This window comes from Scyliorhinus canicula, chromosome 7, assembly GCF_902713615.1.
Source record: "Scyliorhinus canicula chromosome 7, sScyCan1.1, whole genome shotgun sequence".
Lineage (NCBI taxonomy): Eukaryota > Metazoa > Chordata > Chondrichthyes > Carcharhiniformes > Scyliorhinidae > Scyliorhinus > Scyliorhinus canicula.
In genome coordinates this window covers 156,909,604-156,923,804 of record NC_052152.1, presented here as the reverse complement: position 1 = coordinate 156,923,804, position 14,201 = coordinate 156,909,604, and the positions used below count along the sequence as shown (strand labels likewise).

The 14,201-nt window shown below is 48.3% G+C and overlaps 1 protein-coding gene across 1 annotated transcript in view; it reads right to left on the bottom strand.

Moving 5' to 3' along the window:
- nfatc2a (nuclear factor of activated T cells 2a) overlaps positions 1-14,201 on the bottom strand; it is a 212,838-nt gene that overhangs the window by 173,280 nt on the left and 25,357 nt on the right. The window lies entirely within an intron of this gene.

Below are 14,201 nucleotides of genomic sequence, written 5' to 3'. Positions count from 1 at the left end.
TCAACCACATTGTTGTTAAGCATTGAACTACACGCTAATGCTCTACAAAGTACCCATAGGTTGACATTCCAAATGTGTTGCTTTGTAAGAAAGTAAAATAATTTCCGACTTGAACAACATAAAACATGACATAATTGCGATGAACTGCATTTTGAGACATAGCTGAGGGGCGGCACGGTGGCACAGTGGTTAGCACTGCTGCCTCACAGCACCAGGGACAAGGGTTCAATTTCCACCTTGGGTGACTGTGTGGAGTTTGCACATTCTCCCTGTGACTGCGTGGGTTTCCTCCGGATGCTCCGGTTTCCTCCCACTGTCTAAAAATGTGCGGGTCAGGTGGGTTGGCCATGCTAAAGTTCCCCTTAGGGTCAGGTTGCAGGAATTGGGTGGGGGGGGGGGCGGTTGGGCCTAGGTAGGGTGGTCTTTCAAAGGGTCAGTGCAGGTTCACTGGGCCAAATGGCCTCTTTCTGCCAGGAAGGATAAATTCTATGTTCTCACCCCCTGTCTCAGACCAGGACGGCTCCAAAAACATAGATAACTTGTAAGATATGGAGCTGGATTCTCCTCCGGCGGGATGCTGTGTTTTGCCGGGAGCCCGGGGGTTTCCCACGGTGTGTGGCTGCCCCCCAATGAGAAACCCCATTGACCAGCCAGTGAAACAGAGCATCCCGCCAGAGTGCTGGACCAGAAATCTGGCATGGTGGGACGGAGAATCCAGCCCAAGGTTTTAAAAAAAATCACCTAAAAGGATTCAGTTGACAAAAATAAATCTTATGGATTTAAATGGAAACTGAATTTTCAGTTCAGATTCATTGACCTGCAGTAGAAACGATAAATGGATACTCTAAGTGCAATAAAAGCCTTGAAGGAACCAAGCTAGGGTCTTGTGCTACCAAGACCAGTTTAGCCTGCATTCAAGTTTCGGCCATACTTGGTACAAGCTGCCATCTTGTTAAAGGAGTTGAAACACGTACTAGGAATGGCTGTTTGAGGATCTTCATGGGGCCAATAGCCAATTAAAGGGGTTGCACAGCATTTTGATGGCTCAAGCTTGCATTAACATCATCTTGTTGCAGTGACCAGCTGTGCAAGAGTAAACAATTTGTTGCTGAGGATTCTGTGTGTTACATAAAATCATGCTTGGATCTTCCTGTCCACTTACTGCTATGAAGAGGTGGCTTGAAACACTTGAGAGACTTTAGGGGGCAGTTTGGGATGGCTCCACTGACACTTTATCAACGTTTAATTTGAAAATTCTGTGGACATCAACTAAAGAGTAAGTGTTTGTGCTGTTTTCCCTGAGAGGAGTCACCAGGAGAAAGTGAGTGCTTGGTCACGAGCATCTTGCTTGGTTCTCCCTTGGTCTGGAACAGGAATTGGAGGACTTGATTCCAAACGGGGGGAGCACCAACCACTGTCGGAAAGAGGTCCAGGAGGGTAAGGTGGATGCCATCCCTATTTTGGGTATGGAACATTCCTCCTCCTCCACTAGGATCTCTAGTGCCGCGTTTGTAAGCCTTCTCCCTGAATCCCTGAGCCATCCTGAAACTGGCGGCTGTATCTCAGCCAGCGTGCTCCACACCTTTTGTGTCAGTGAGTGGCGAGGAGCCAACACAAACTGTTCTACAAAACTTGCTTCCAGGCAGTGCTTTGAGAGCTAAACCTACAGGTGTTTATTTTAGTTTAGACAAATTCAAATTATGGTAAACAGCAGTTAGGCCGAAAACTGCAAGCGAAAACCGGGCTCGTGAACAAGCATGCCTTATTAGCACAGCAGCCACTTCATGCCTGTTTTCACCTTTTCACCAAAATAGCCCCCAGTGTATACATAATGACTTCCTGCTTCGAGCTGCCAGCTATTTATAAGAACAATGGCTGGAATTCTCCGTTCCTGAGTCTAAGTGCCGGCACCATTGGAGAATCCGCGGGTGATTCACAATGGGAAAATCGGCACGAACCCCTCACCGATTCCGATACCGGTGAGGGACTAGCACCGGCGCCATGTGGAACACCCGCGGATCGTGCGGAAAATGGCCAGAAAACCACTGGGTCCTGGACCATGCATGTGCAGGGCTGTCGAGCTGCACAGGTCGCACTGGAAAACATGGCACCGGCCATGTTGGGCCACGTACTCGCCCACGCCAACCCACACAGCCCACTCCCTGGCCACCCTCCCCCAGACGTAGCAGCATGCCTCTGGCCAGCGGCACAGATCCCGAGCGAGTGTGGTGGTGCTGGACACTGTCCACAGCTGGCCTGCCAGCTTCCCGAATGCAGCAAACCCACGTGGTCTGCGCTATTGGGAACTCGGCCCATCGGGGGTGGAACATAGCGGGTGAGCTGGCTGATGACGTGCCAACGGCATTGCGACTGCACATGGTGCGCGATGCCGATCTGGAGGGGGCGGAGCATCGCGAACTGACGCCTGCCCTAAATCCAGCATCGGAAGCCATTCTCCGCTTGATTGCTGATCCCAATTTTGGTGACAGGCTACGGAGAATCCCGCCCAATATCTATCAGCTCAATATCACAGAATCATAAAATCCCTATAGTGCAGAAGGAAGCCATTCGGCCCATCGAATCTGCACCGACCCTTCAAATGAGCACTCCACCCATATCCACTTACCCCCCCATTCCCGTACCCCATAACCTAAGCTGCACATCCCTGGACACTAAGGGACAGTTCATCATAGATAATTTACCTGACCTGCACATCTTTGAACTGTGAGAGGAAACTGGAGGACCCGGAGGAGACCCGTGCAGACACGGGGAGAACATACAAACTCCAAATATTATAAATGACATAAAATGGATGCCGTGATATTTACTTGCTACAGTGCCCCAGCACTGTTGCCATCGCCATGTAATCCTCCATATGATATGTTCTTGTTCACACTGCCCTGTCAGGGAGAGACCCGGTGCTTTCCCATGGAGACAGAAATACCAGAAAGATAAATCTGTGTGGGCCACTCTCACTGATTGTCTGGAGCTAAAGCAGGGGCTTTTGGAGGCAGGTTCCCTGCCTATATCTTTCAGCTGGGCCATAGTAGCCACAAATTCTGGTCCCACGGCACTGCTGGAACTAGCAATGCAGAAAGAAGCCTGAGGTTTTCAAAAGGAAAGATGTGTGCCTCTGGCCTAGCATGGGGCGCGGCGCACCCATGGGACGGTGCTAGCAAAGGCATGTTCAACATGCACTGCAAACTTTGATGGTCGACAGATTGTGATGCCAAATATCCGACACACATGCTGCAAACTTGCACCATGTAGGTTCAGTTAATGTCCGTTCCTAATCAAGCAGAGTTGAACATGCATTCAACTGCAAAAAGGAGCAGCCCTTCTCGAGCCATTTAAAGGAAGAACTGTCCAAATTACAGGTCGTATCCTCAGAAACCCTGCGACAGTTATGGAGGCTGTGGTTACAGTCTCCCGTTGTCTCCAACGCTACAGGGAGATGGAACTGAGGCTGCAGAGGGGGAAAGCTGTACGCAGTGGAAGGAGGAGGAGGAGGAGGAAGAAGACAGGGAGAAGGCATCTGGGATCTCTTCATTCTGGACAGGCTGTCCATTAATGTCCCCTTGGATTATATTGGATATACTACACAGGAATTGGCCATTCAGTCCAAGTAATCCATGCCAGAAATCATCCTCTCAGCGTCACTGCTCCGAAAGTACCCACCATTCAATCCATCTGCTATGTTCCATTGCGGTGACCTCTTGGCCAAAGTCATGAAAGAAAAGTCACCTTTGACGGCCCAGCTTCGGGCTGTGCCACCTCAGTATGGATGGCGGCAGTCTGGACCAGCTGGCTGACAGGCAAATTAAGTGCACTGGGAGAGTGGCAATTATGGGGGCATGAATTCTGTCACCCTGGGAGACAACAGCATGTTTGTGCTCCACGGAGCCACTGACACAGACCAGGGTAGTGATCCTAGTAATCTGCTGGGGGACAAATTGTTGGACTGCGAGTCTCTTTGACCATTGAGATCTGCAGCCATGATGGCAGCAGCCTGAGCTTGCATGGCAGGAAGCATTCATCTCATGGCCATTGATAATCATAGATACCCTACAGTGCAGAAGGAAGCCATTTGGCCCATCGGTTCTGCACTGACGTTCTGAAAGAGGGTCCACTCCCCACCCCATCCCTGTAACCCAACCTAACCTTTGGACACCAAGGGGCAATTTAGTATGGCCAATCCACCTAACCTGCACAACTGTGGACTGTCGGAGGAAATCGGAGAACCCGGAGGAAATCCAAGTTTGGAATCGAACCCGGGTCCCTGGCACTGTGAGAAAGCAGTGCTAACCATTGTGCCACCATGTCGCCTACGTACGTTCCACTGTCGCACTTCTGACATTCTGACTTCTGCCTGTGCTGCAATGGAAACAGAGAGAGCAGCTACCAGATACTGTATCAGAGCTGGATCCACATGCGCTGTCATGGAATTGTCCACCACCTCCACACTGGAAAGGATGGGCTCCAAGCTCAGTGAGAAGCCCTGTGCCAGTATCCCTATGCTGCAGGGTACCTTCATTTAATATTATTGTTCTCCACCAGATTTCTGTTAAGGGCCTCAATTCCAATGCAATGTTCTGCTCAGATATCATCCTTATAAATATTCTAAAATATCAGCATGTGGAATAGTGATAAATAGGTCAAGAGAAGAATGCAGACCTGAAAGACCTACAAATCCTTGGGGAAAGGACAAGAAGAAAAAAGATTGAAAACCCACCAGAGAAAAGTACATTGTGGATGCTGCAGGTGCAAACACAGACCCAGAGTCTCGACAGTCGTGAGGAAAGATCATAATCTACAAGCCAAACTACAGAAGCAGCAATAGGTCCTGAAATTAGGGTAAACATGGACTTTACGTCATTGACACTTTCAGAACTCTTCCATAGCACTGAAGGCATGCAAAGGGTTAAAACTAGGGCAATTGGAGAAAGTGATTCTCCAAATACAGAACAGCTTCAGCTTTGCTAAAGAAGGACCAAAAGGATCAGATCAGTATTTTACTCTATGCAGTAGAGGCCATTGCAGATAATATTATTGTACAGCAGGACAGTGATGGGGCTTCAAACTCATTTATGGAAGCCCTCCAGGCATTTATCTCATTCTTCGGTTCAAATCAGCAGAGAATTGTGACTATGGGCTCCTCGGAGATTCATTAACATATGATTACTTCTGCTCCCCATCAGATCTCAGTCTCTTAGTCAGCATTAGCCATTGCATCAGTTACATCAGTTTCAGATGCTCGTGATGTTAACCCTTTACTCCACATCTCCCCCTAGGTCTTTGGGCCAGAATCTCTGGCCTTCCTGTGGTGTGTTTTCTGATGGTGGGAGGTGGCCCGCTGTTAGCCAGCAGCGGGATCTTCCCATTGAATACACCCCACTCTGGTGTGGGTACGCCAGGAGCGGGACCGGAAGACCCCGCCATGTGAACAATAGGAAGATCTCGCCCTTTATCCCAACTATATATATACATTTCCCACATTCTCTGGAAATAAAAGCAGAAAATTCTGGACTCAAACGGTCAGGCAGCATCCGTGGAAGGGGAAACATTGCCCAGTCCAACATTTCCACCATTGAGTATTTCCAGCATTTTCTGCTTTTGTAGTCATAATATGTTGCTTTCACCGAAGTTAAAGCAGTTTGTAGAATGTTACCATTCACAGACAACTTTACTGCAATGACAGGAGAATGACAAGATAAGACACTTTTTCAGCTCGGTGGAGAGGACTTGGTGTACCATTTGTCTACAAATTGATGTGCCATGTATACCAACTGCTGGGCACAAGGGCCTGTGCCTTGCCCAGATTTTTCAGCGAATAGTGAAGCAAGGGCATGTCCAAACTGGACAAGTTTTCTCCTTCTATGAACTACCTTTTGAACCACAACTCATACATGCAGTAGGCTATTATCTCCTGGTGATGGAGAAGGACCGATATCACATGGTCGTCTCACCCATCAGATTAAGTTTGGAAGTCCTGCTGTGCCCCTTGGCTCATGCCTGGAAATGGGTGCAAATGAATTGTCAGATGTAAGTCAGGATGATTCATTTTGACAGCATGGGATGATGTCTGGGGACCCACACCCCAAGATGGGAAGGAGAATAGATGTTCCATTGACAAACCTAATGGTGAATGACAGAACAGGGAAGAAGACCAGAGTTTAATGGGACTGCCCTCCCAGTTTCTGGGAACACAGAGAATAAAAAAACAAAGGGACACATGCAATAGCCAGGCAACCCAGTGTGTGCCATGGTCAGAGCTTAGCCTGGTGAGGAAAAGGCTAGTTATTTTCAGAACACGTCAGAGCCAGAAGGCTGATCAGAAAACAAAGTAAACCAACTCACACAGAAAATGTGGCATGGTTTATTGGATCTCTGATATACAGGGAAGGAAGTAACACAAGCAAAGTAACTGAGGTTTCAGCTGTTATTTTGGATGTTCACTGTGAAATAAAGCAGCTCATTCATTTACATCTTTCCTCTTCTCACTGAAGAGCTTCAGTTTGCCAACTGGAAAGGGTGAGCGCGTCTGTGAAAGAGACAAAATCACGTTCAGATCACAAAATTTCTCTGCCCTTCTCTGCCCGGGTTAGCTATCATGTGATAGGTGAACTTCTAAACTTAGACCTTGGAGGCCACATGGAGAGGGCCAGCACCAGTGAACCCAGGAGAATATTTAAGGCAGTTCCACTGCACACAAAATGTTAACTTGCTGGTATCATGCTGCTTCTCACCTGGGAAATGAAATGTCAGCTTCAAGTATGACCTCACTTGAAACACACAGTTTCTCATAATTTTGGACCAACCTAGCAGATGCCATGCAAAAGGTCATAAATAAGCTGCGGAAGTAGAACTTCTAATGGAACTAATTTTCACAAATAGAGGAAATGTACTTTATTGCTGAGACAGGACACACAGTGATGCTCATGGATTAGAAAAACATCTTCATCTGTTTCTGGAAATGTGCTTGCAATACATGCTCAAACCAAGAGGCCTCAGACCATGTTTTCTGATGTGGTTCCCTCCACGAGCACTGTGCACTGAAAGACTATTATGCACTTTTTATGTGGTACAAAATACAAGTTAGTCTTCATCAAAAAAGACGACATTGATTTATACCCTATTACAACGTTTCCTGAAATTCCTGTTTGTTTAGCTAATTCCTGTTTGGGAAAGGTGGCTGATACCGAATTGGTGCATGTTTACCTACATAACAACAGTCACTGCACTGTTTCAGAGGTGAATTTCAATGCAATAAAGTGTCCCAGAAATATGGTTATTATTCATTCAACAGATGTAAAAAGACTCCACGTACAGATTAAAGAGAAATGCTGAATGTCAACCAGGCAGAATATCGCTGTAGTTTCAGAATTGTAGTTAAAATTCTCTACGCAATCTATCCCTCTAATGTAGAAAGAATGGCAAACATTCTAATATTCTATCAATTCATAATAATGATCATCTGAGAAATCTGCTAACTGCGCAGTAATCAATGGCTATTGTAGAATCTTTTAATTCAATACTTCTGCTTACATCATGAATTGCGACAGCATTGTGCAAATAGTTTAAATCTTTTTCCAAATCATAAGATTAAATTACAGCTTTTAAAGAGCTTGAGGCTATCTGCTCTTCTACAATATAGGTACTGTTCATTTGAGACCATGGATGGTAATTCGTTTTGGGCCTATTTTTGTGTCAACAACATCTATCAATTTAGGGTACCTTGTTTTCAAGCGCAATGATTCTCAACACTGAATGAATAATAAATGTAATATTATTTCTGCAAGTTTGTCAAATAAAACGCAGATAGCCACTTTGAATTGATAGACACTATACAGTTTCAAACAAACAGTACACTGTATTTGGTTTGCACAGCGTACAATATTTTGAAATTAAATATAAAAAGATCCATATATAATATGCATTATCATTTAACAAATGTATTTAATCTTTTGAAATTTGTACATATAGACAGTTCACATAAATCATAATGCATTTAATGTTTCAGTTGAGAGCAGGAAATATATATCATTGCGATCTATTAAAAAAGTACAGCATTCGAAAAATGATATTCGCTGAATTAGGACAAAATGTCACTTTGATTTCATTTTGTAAGCTGTAAAGTATGCATGTCAACATATTGATGTTTTATAATCTTACCATAGACTTCCATCAGAGAACAGATCTGATAATAGATCTTATTAGCAGTAATGTTAGAATTGTGTCAGAACAAAGATGATAAATTAATACTTCATTATTAAGAAAATTATTTTTGATGCCGTTTATTGCCTGAAGGAAAATATTTTACATCATTCCAGCTTATCTAAAAAAATAGCCTTGCTGACAAAATATTTGTGCATCGTGTGTTGCATGCATTTGAATACCTTTACAACCAATATGGGATTTTACACAGCTCGGAGAATATGAATTATAAAAGACATAATTAAACAAAACTACACATCAACTGTTGCCTGGGATTTTGCAGTCAATGGCAAAATGATGGCACATGCCACTGAGCTTTAAACTGCTGGCCACAAAATTATGGCAATCTCTGACGTGATGTGACGGACCCAAACATGCACACTTTTTGTGTCTTTTAGGATCACATGGCGATGAGTGGGCCCTTCTGGTGTCCTCCTGCACCCAGCCCCAAGCAGATACCATGACAATGAGGTAACGGAGCCCCCAAACCTCAGCCTGAGAAAATCTGAGGCATTAGTCGGGGTTGACACTGACTTCCCGTCACAGGTGTCTGCAACACCCTCCACCATCCCAGAGACACTCACCTCGGTTAGCCATGTCAATGAAAAGGTTCCTGGGGCATTCTCTGTGCACACCATACATGACTGCCATCCAGACGGGTTTGGGCTTCTGGAAAGGCGGTCCCATCGATAGTGGAGAGGCAGTCATAGAGCCAGGGACTGCATGAAGTGATGTCAGTGACCATCCAGCACCTGCAGGTGCAGCTGGAGGAGTCCAAATGCCTGCAGGGGCAGGAGGTGGTGCTGATCTTGCGTGCTACCCTGGCCAATACCACACAGGCGGCGTCCGCAGTGGAGGCCTTGGGGGCAACGTATCGGCCATGGTTCAGGATATCTAAGACTTGGGCACTCTGTGCGGGCGGTGGCCGAGGCACAGGACAGGGCTGCCCTGTCACCGGCAGCCATGTACCAGAGCCTCCTGAACATTGCAACGGTGCTCCAGAGCTTGGCCCAGTCACAGCGGGTCATGGCTGAGGGCATCAGTGGCATTGCCCGGGTGCTGGCCGACCTGAGCCAGTCACAAAGGGAAGTGGCACAGTCATTGAGTGATGTGGCTCAGACCCAGAGGGAGATGGCCCACTCTCCGTGCTGCATGGCCTTGAGGCAGCAGCGGGCCTCCAGGATTGGCAGCACCAGGTAGTGGGGGAGCCTCAAGGGCTATCTTCGGTCGCACCCCCATCCCAAGTAATAGCTCGGAGGCCAAGAGAGGAGGCAGTGATGGGGCCCATGCCAGTGACCCACGCAGAGGTGGTCCCGGAACAACACACACCCTCGAGCTCCCTTGTCTACACCCCTCTACTCTTGTCCCGAGGCAGAGGGCAGAACAGGGTGGTACCACGCCACTGGGACACCTGACCGACTGTTGGGCCCATCCAGGATAGGCAGGAGTCAGATGTTGTCAGACAATGTGGAGCGCCAGGTCGAATCCCAGAGCAGGTCATCAGCATCCACCATCCCATGGACCAGACCCAGTGTTACTGCCAACCCAGGTCCCGCAACCTGCAGTGAGGCAGGGAGGAAAAGGGAGGGGGTTGCAAGGGGTGGGGTGGTAGCACAGGGAGTGTGGTCATGGGAGGGCGTGGTCCAACTGGGGGGTGGTTTGGGGGTGTCCGTGCCGTTAGCCAGGCCCAGGTTCACACATTGTGCGGCATCCTGTGCCTACCTGAACCGTATCTTCATGATGCTGAAGTACCGCTCAATCACAGACCTGGTGGCTGCATGGGCATCATTTTAGAAGGTCCCTGCGTCAGTCTGTGGCCTCCGGATAGGCCTCATCAACCACAACCGCAGCGGATAACCCCTGTTGCCCAGGAGCCAACCTCTTACCCAGGGATGTGTCTTGAAGGTATCAGGAACCGTCGAGTGTTCCAGGACAAAGGCGTCATGCACACTACCCAAGTATCAGGCACAGACCTACATGATGTGTAGCTCATGGTCACACACCAGCTACACGCTCATTGAGTGGAACCCCTTTTGATTTGCAAAGACCGGCCCATCTTGGGCTGGTGCTCGTTGGGTGACATACATTCCGTCGATACTCCCTGGGCGACATGCACTCCGTCGATACTCCCTGCACCTGGGGCATCCCGGCGATGGCCCCGAACCCGGCTGCCCGGGCATCCTGGTGGGCTTGGTCCACATTGAATTTGATATATTGTGCTGACTGGGCATATAGGGCCTCAGTGATGGTGCGGATGCACCTGTGCACCAAGGTCTGTGAGATCCCAGGTAGGTGTCTACTGGCTCCTGGAAGAACCCCATGGTGTAAAAGTTCCGGGCAAAAGTTAACTTGACAGTCACCGGGAGCAGGTGTCCTCCCCCATTTCTCCGTGGTTCCAGGTGCCCCATGATCAGGTAGATGTGCGGACAGTCCCCCTGCTCTCAGCCGGAGTCTTCGACCACATGTCCGGTCCGGCAGGTCCTCGAATGACAGGCGCTGCCGGTACACACAAAACCTGATGCAGTGCCTCCTTCCCACCTCCGCCTCAGCCATTGGGCAGCTAGCTGTCCGTCCTCACTGGCTCTCTCTTATTCCACTGGGGCTGGCTCTGCTGCTGCAGGGTCCCCCTCGAGAGATTCCTGCTCGTATTGCCCCAGAACAGTCCCCAGGGACACGGTGGCAAGGATGAATGCCACCATTCCTAGTTGGATTCCAATAGCCATTGTCTACAGGTGTGAAAGACAGACATATTAGCGTGGCGCATACCCTGTGGCCAACCAGGTCCGATGGGCTGCGGGGTGGCTGCCGCATGCACTCATGCCCCTGTGTGTCCCCAGCTTGAACTGCAGCCCCTGCCTCCGCATGTTGCCCCCTCCCACCCCCCCTCCCCCTACCTCATGTCCACCACCGGCCGTTCCCCCTGACACTCTGCCCTCCACACCGCACCTCTGGCCCCATTGGTGCATGGCACCATGGGACCTCTGGCCCTGTGCCCATCCCTCTAGACAGGCACCTGTCCCTGCTGGCAGGCATACCAGTGGCTGGCCCCACGCATGCCAGCGGTACGTTCTGTGGCCTCACTTGGTGCACTCCTGTAGGGGCTACGTGATACCCTGCGGCAGAGTGGGGGTTGGAGTGCGGTGGTGGTGGGGTGGGGGCACCCATATGGTCAGTGTCACTCTCTGCAACTATGGCCATGGTGGATGGTCACCGGGGATGCAGCAAGATGGCTGCCTTGCAAGCTGCGGCAATGGTGGTCCGTGCCTGGACACTCTGGTCTCAGTGGGGTCACACCAACCACATGGTCCATTGCCTAGTCACCCCTGTCACCCCCCCCCGCTGCTCGACCCTCCCCCGGTCCTGGCAGATGCTCCCCCAGCCAGCCCTGCCAGCGGCAGGATCTGCAACAACGGTCGTGCTTCTGTATGTCCTACCTCCTCTCTCCCTCAGCAGCCACGGCTCCTTTACGTGATTTTTAAAACCACCAGCGATACTTGCCATCGGTAATTCCACCTGGCGGAGACGGAGCATTGCGGAGTCCCCGGAGAATACTGGGTCGGGCAGAGTAGAATGCATTGATGCCGCTGTTGAGGCACTGGAGCACTGCATTCTGTCAGGCGCCCAGCGCCAGCCATGATTTTCACCTCACACCCGATTCTCCGCCCAATCGTCTTTCGCTATTCCGGCGTTGTTGGACAGGGAATCCCGCCCCAGATTTTTCTGTCAGTTTTATGGACAAATATGTAAGTGAATGTTTATGATTCGCTTTGAAGTGGAGCTAACCTACCAGACAAGCGGGAACCCGTTCACCCTCCAACACCTCCATACTAGGACCAAGACCACCCCAACCTCTATCATCGACCAGCAGTACCCAGTTAACGCCTGTGTGTGAGCACACGGAGGCCAAGCGTTAACAGCAAAGGAGAGCGCAGAATCCAGAGCGTCCCAACCGCCCACCACATCAAGCACCACCCGCCAAATCTGTACAGAGTCTGCGGATCCAGGATCGGACTATTCAACCACCGTAGAGCCCACCTCCCTGGAGTGGAAGCAAATCATCCTCGACATTGAGGGATTGCCCAGAAGGTATGTTTATAGTTTTGTCATCCTTTCAACCATAAAATCTGAGCCATTATTTAGATGTTTACTCACATCAGGAATTTATTTTCTCATGTAATGCTGTCAATTTTTTGATCATGATTGGCACATTTTGAAAAAGAATTTGAGGCACGAATGAGATTATGAGTAAAAAAGCTGACTACCTGAAAATACCTACGCCCTTCTACTTTTCTCCCAATCACCTTTTGCTCAGAGTCACAAACTTCCTTACCTGAACTAGTACGACACTTTCAGTCCCCAAAGCATTAGAATCTTTGTGGTCTTTTTTGGTGTGTCACTAATTTAGTGCCAAGCAATATTGAGTTCCAAAAACTTTTCTGTAACCGTCTCACAACTGCATAGGATGGAACCATCGATTGTAATTAAAATCTTTCTCCACTTTGGACCTGTAGGATTTCCTGATTAGTCACACAAGCAGAAATTGTTATCAATCTTACAAGTCTCCAGAAACATTCTTGAGAAATTCACATGGGTCGAGTTTTTGTTTGTTCGAAATGTAAGGACGTACAACTGACGTCCCCAAGCTTTCCACTACAGACATGACAAGAGCCAGGGCTTAGCAGACCTGTGCGTACAGGGAGAATACAGGGGTAACCAATTAAATCCATGCAGTTGAATAGCATATATAGTACGGGTAAGCTTCTTGCCGCTCATACAGCCAGGATCACTGGTATGCTTGGCTATATATAGCCAACTTCTGATTAATGAGTCAGCAGCTTTGTCATTCATAAACAATGCTCCAGAATACTGGTTCAATTACTGAGTCATCATACATGGCTGACTTAATTTTAATGAACGGTCTCAAAAAGGATAAAGGTGATGTTGAAAAGAGATCTGGGGATCTTAGTAGGTTTGGTACTCAGTGTGCCCAGTGTAGAATAGTCTTTAACTGGGCAAATAAAATGCTAAATTGTATTGCCAAAACAGTAGAGCATGAGTCAGTGGAAGTCAGACTCGAACTGTTTAATGTATTAGTCAGACCAGAGTTTGACAATGTCCAGTTGTGATCCCTGAGACATAAGAAAAACATTCAAGCCCTGAAAGCAGTTCAGGGAAGAGTCACCACACTGAGCCTTAATTGAAGTCCGTGGTATATGGGCTGAGATGGCCCAGCTGATCTTCCTTATTTATATGCACCTTCAATCACCTGGTGTATTATCCTGAAGCAACCTCAAGTCTAAAGTGATCTTGATTGAAACCCAGCAGGAAGGATGGTCACTAGTGCCATCAATTGCCAGAATTAACAGAATACTGTCATAACTAATTGTATGACCCTGTCTCTCACATGTCACAGCTCCAGGGTCCCAGGTTCGATTCCCGGCTTGGGTCACTGTCTGTGTGGAGTCTGCACGTTCTCCCCATGTGTGCGTGGGTTTCCTCCGGGTGCTCCGGTTTCCTCCCACAGTCCAAAGATGCTCAGGTTAGGTGGATTGGCCATGATAAATTGCCCTTCGGGTCCAAATTGCTCTTAGTGATAGGTGGGGTTGCTGGGTTATGGGGATAGGGTGGAGGTATGATGCTTGGGTGGGGTGCTCTTTCCAAGAGCCGCTGCAGACTCGATGGGCCGAATGGCCTCCTTCTGCACTGTAAATTCTAAAAATATGAGTAGTTGAAACTAAAAATGCGTGAATCAGTTGAAAATTAGTTGAAGTCCGTGGTATATGGGCTGAGATGGCCCAGCTGATCTTCCTTATTTATATGCACCTTCAATCACCAGGTGTATTATCCTGAAGCAACCTCAAGTCTAAAGTGATCTTGATTGAAACCCAGCATGAAGGGTGGCCACTAGTGCCATCAATTGCCAGAATTAACAGAATACTGTCATACCTAATTGTATGACCCTGTCCCTCACATGTCATAAATATTAA